Source organism: Chrysochloris asiatica, unplaced genomic scaffold (assembly GCF_000296735.1).
Source record: "Chrysochloris asiatica unplaced genomic scaffold, ChrAsi1.0 scaffold00141, whole genome shotgun sequence".
NCBI lineage: Eukaryota > Metazoa > Chordata > Mammalia > Afrosoricida > Chrysochloridae > Chrysochloris > Chrysochloris asiatica.
The window spans coordinates 2839781-2845066 of record NW_006408659.1 but is presented as its reverse complement, the minus strand read 5'-3'; the positions used below and the strand labels follow the sequence as shown (position 1 = coordinate 2845066).

General features: G+C 40.0%; 1 pseudogene; it reads left to right on the top strand.

The window, feature by feature from the left end:
* The first annotated feature begins 1483 nt into the window (after nt 1-1483).
* LOC102823128 lies at nt 1484-2848 on the top strand (annotated as a pseudogene).
* The last annotated feature ends 2438 nt before the right edge of the window (nt 2849-5286 follow it).

The window sequence follows — 5286 nt, the reverse complement described above, 5'->3', positions numbered from 1 at the left end:
GCGGAAGGTTCCGACTCATAGCAACCCTGTATAGAATTTTGGAGGAGCAGCTGGGGAGTTTGAACTGCCAACTTGTGAATAGCAGTCGGGTGCTTATCCTACAGCACCACTTTGCCAGCTCTGAGCAGTTCATATAAATGGAATGTACCCAATATGTGGCCTTATGTGTTTGGCTTCTTTCACTTAATATAATATTTTCAAGATCAAGATGAATTCTTGTAGCAACATCCATATCCACAGTCCCTTTGACCCAGAGTTCATCCTGGTCTTCACTATTTTTCGGACAGACTCTTCTCCATAGTCATTGTCTTCAAATGTTTTCCAACCTTAACAACAATAAAATACCTGTTTATTCAATCCCACAATCTCTCCTCCTCCTCCTCCTCCCTGCCTCCTTCCCTTCTTAACCAAGGGTCTATCTGCTCTCTTATCTCCCATTTAGTCTTAAACCTTCTCCAGTCCAGCTTCTGTTCCCACTAGGCCAAGGGAAATACTCCTGCTAAGTGACCAATGGACTCTACCTAAACAATGAATGTTTTCTGCTCTGAACATTCTTAGTCTCCTGCAAGATTTGACAGGACTGGCCACTCCCTGGTTATACCATCTTTTCCTCTGGCTTCTTGGTGTCCTCCAAGATCTCTCTGGCTATTCTTCTCAATGTTGTTTTAAAGAATCCTTATCTTCATCTTGATCCCTAATTATCAACGTTGCTTAGAACTCTCAACTTGGTTCTTTCTTTGTCAAGATTGTATTTGGCCTCATTAATATCATAGAAGTGAAGATTTACAAAATATAATAACATCAAATCCGGGCTAATCACATCATATTATATCCTCATAGAGGAGTAATCACATCATATTAGATCTCATCATGATAAATACATCTTAACTACTGAATCATTGAGAATCCTGGCCCATCCAAGTTGACAGAAAACTTTAAATATCACCCTTAGCAATCTGGTACTGATGTAACAGCAGCTTTCATTGGAGCCTTGCAAACCAGAGATCAAAATTCTGTTTTCTCCTCTTTAGGAAATATTATAGTAAGGTGATTCTAATTATTCCAAGTATTTGTTGTTGTTAAATGCTGTCGAGACGGTTCCGATTCGCAGTGACCTGCCTGTATAGGGTTTCCGAGGACTGGCTGGGGAGTTCGAACTTCTTACCTATGTTCAAACTGACCTTTAGGGCCAGTGCATTATCCTGCAGTGCTACACCAGAATTCCAAGTATACACTCAAGAATGATGTGGATCTTTCTCTTCCAGAAAAAAAAGAGCAAAAATCATGTAAATGGTTTTCATAGAAATATAAATTAAGGTCTTTCAGGATCTTTACCGTAAGAAACAGGAATTTAAAACCATAGGGAAGGTTGGCCATTTTGTGCCTGCTTGCTGTGGAATGTGTTGTTAGCTGTTGGGTCAAAAAATGAGCAATTTTTGTCACATTTTCTTGCTTGTTTTCTCCTCCCTTTTCCTTTGTCAGTATGGGTAGTAAAAAGAAGTAGCTAAAACCATAGTGCTGGTATTGCAATAGAGATTTTGATGATGAGAAGATCCTTTTATAGTACCAAAAAGTAATGCATTTTAAATGCCATATACATCATAAGAAATTTACACAGACCCTGGCTCAGCAATTCATTGCATGCAGGTATATAAAGAGACAACAGGTGCTGTACCAAATGCAATACCTAGGAGAACAGACATAGAATTAGAAATATATGGTATAGAAGGTATTCCAGAAAAAGATGTGGATGAAAGATGATAACTTCTTGAACAAAATATGCAAGAGAGTCAACAAAAGAAGCAACAAGATGATTCTGGTGAATATGAAAATCATGACCCTGCAGCTTCAACTTAATTTCAGCCACAGCCTGTTCAACCTCAGCAAGGCTATAGCTCTCCAATGGCACAGCCAGATCTGCCACCTGGCTGTGCCATTAGAGTACCAGGAATGCCACCAGGCATACCTCCATTAATGCCAGGTGTTATCCTCCAATGCCAGGTGTGCTACCTGAATTGCATCATCAGAGAAAATACACCCAGTCATCTTGCAGTGAAAACATAATGATGCCGATGGGTGGAATGATGCCACCTGGACCAGGTATACCACCTCTGATGCCTGCTATGCAACCAGGTATGCCCCCAGCTATTCCACATCCTGGAACTCCTCCAAAGACTCAAGCACAGGCTGTTTCAGCACCAGGAATTCTTAATAGACCACCTGCACCCACAGAAACAGTTCCTGCTCCACAACCTCCAGTTACTAAGCCACTTTGCCCCAGTGCTGGACAGGTTCAGGCAGCTGTCCAAGGACCAGTTGGTGGGGATTTCAAGCCCTTAAATAATACTCCTGCAACAACTACAGAACCCCCAATGCCTACATTCCCTGCTTATACTTAATCTACAGCTTCAACCATTAGTACAATAAATAGCACTGCAGCTAAACCAGTGGCTACACTACATATAAACCTGCTACACTTACAACAACCAGTGCAACCAGTAAGTTGATCCATCCAAATGAGGATATATCACTGGAAGGGAGAAGGGCACAATTATCTAAATATCAGCATAATCTTCCTCAACCAGGACCGGCTCCCACTGGTAATCTACCTGTTGGACCAACTGGAGGTATGAGGCCACCACAGCCAGGCATCCCATAGCAACAAGGAATGAGATCCCCAATGCTGCTTCATGGTCAATATGGTGGTCATCATCAAGACATGCCAGGTTATCTTCCTGGAGCTATGTGGCCATATAGGCAGGGACTGACAATGATGCCACCATACCAAGGTGGGCCTCCTTGACCTTCAATGGGAATGAGACCTCCTGTACTTCGTCCAATCCAATAGGTTTGGAGAGTAAACCTTTTCTCAACTTGTGCTGTTTATATAGCCAAACTTCCATTGATTAAGTACCTTTAACAAACATTGTCTTCCCATATACCAGGAACTGCTGGACATTTATTTTACATGGGAAAAATTATTTGGAATAATACAGCAGAAACTTTTGCTGAAATTGCAATTTATGCTGTATGGCTTCTTTTTCATATTTCATCTAAGTTTTTAGCAGTGAAATATAGTAAATTTGGTTTGTTTACATTGTGAAGGCCCTGGAGTTACATGAACATAAAACCTTAAGTTCTGTAAGCTCACATTGCTGCTTGTAAAGTTATGCCTTCACAACATTTCAGCTGCTGTTGGACTTTATGTCCCCAACCTAGCTTGGTGAGGGTTGCAGCTGTTTCGCAGTAACTGTACATTGGAAGTCTGAATGTGTAACAATAGTTAATATATTTAGAGCTCCTCATGTTGCAGAGTTTAAGAAATCTGATCCACAAAGTCATGTGATATTCTGTACTGTTAAACTTCCTTATAATAAAATGAGAGAAAAATGTTTTTAAAAACATAGAAGAAAAGCATTGTGTTTTCAATCACCTTTTTTAAAAAAGGACTTCTGAATGCCCTGTGGTAAGAAAAGGAAGCAATAGTTGAAATCTCCTAGAAAGGCTAGTCCTATTCTAGCATTTAGTCAGCACTTGACTTACTTGCTTATTTTCTGAAAGTCAAGGCATGAAGGGGGCCATATCTAAAATCCCAAGCTGCATGGCCTGAGAAACACCAGACATAGCATTGAGATGGTGCAACAGGAATTCAGGTACCACCACTGTACTCATGGTATTTCTAGGAGGTACAAATGGAAAACATGTTCAGTCTCTGAAAGACTGGAATTTCAGTCCCCGCCCCCGCAACAGTACCTAAGAAGAAAGGGCTACAATCTACTTATGAAAAATCTGGCATTGAAGACCCCATAGAGTACAGTTTGAGTCGGTACACGAGGAGACCATGAGTCATATTCTACAGCAACTGGTTACTAATTTCCTAATTTCTACCTATGTGTTCTACCACGATTATGTCAGTTTGTCATACTGTGGTGACTTTCTTCGTGTTGCTGTGATGCTGGAGGCTATGCCACAGATATTTTAAATACCAACAAGGTCACACATGGTGGATGGGTTTCAGCTGAACTTCAAGACTAAGACACTCTAGGAAGAAGGCGTGGCAAACTACTTGTGAATACTTAGCCACTGAAAACCTTATGAATAAGAGTAGATCGTTGTCAGATATAGTGCCAGGAAATGCTGCGTAATCAAAATACAATGAGGGGAAGGGCTGCCTCCTCAAAGTATGGGTCATGATGATGTGAATGGAATTAAGCTTTTGGCACCTTTATTTGCTGGTGGGGCACAACTCAAAATGAGAAACAGCTGCACATATCCATTTAATAATCAGAACATGGAAGGTACCAAGTTTGAATCTAGGAAAACTGGAGGCTTTCAAAAATGAAATGGAACAGATTAAGATTGCTATCCTAGGCATTAACAACCTGAAATGGGCTGATATTGGCGATTTTTTTAATCTGACAATCCTACGCCTTATTATGCTGGGAATGACAAATTCAAAAGAAATGGCATTGCATTCCTTGAAAAATATATAGAGATCAAGATTCATTGTGAAACACAATGCTGTCTATGATAGACTAGAAGTCCTGGTGTGATGCTGTAGGATAAAGCACTGGTCCACAAGTTATATGGCTCAAACCCACAAGCTGTTCCTTGGGAAAATTATACAGGGTTGCTATGACTCTTGAACCGATTGACAACAATAACAACAAGGGAAACAAGCTAATACCACTATTATTCAAATTTATGCACCAACAACTAAAGTCAGTGATGATGAAATTGAAGAATTCTATCAATTTCAGTCTAAAATTGACAAAACATATAATCAAAATATATTGATAACTTTTACTAGAGATTGGAATCTGAAGGTTGGATGTCAGAAAAGACTCTGAAACTGGCTGTCCCATGCAAAGATGTTTAAGCAAATGGAAGAAATGAGGAAGTCAAATAACTGAACAGAAAATTTCACAGATCAGCTTGAAAAGAAAAAGTCAAATCCTATTATGAGTGTGCAAAGACTTGGAGTTAGAAAACCAAAAGGGAAGGTCACGATGTTCAGCATTTCGCAAGCTAAAAGATCAGAAGGGAAAAAAAAAAATCAAGCCTCCAGTGCAATACTGAAGGATTCCATAGACAAAATATTGAAAGATGCGGGAAGCATCAGAAGAAGGTAGAAAGAATACACAGAGTCACCGTACCAAGAAGTATTGACCAGTGCTCAGCCATTTCAAGATGCAGTATATGATCAAGAAAAAAATGGTACTGAAGGAAGAAGTCCAACCTACACTGAATGCATTGGCCAAATAATAACAATAATAAGTCTCCAGG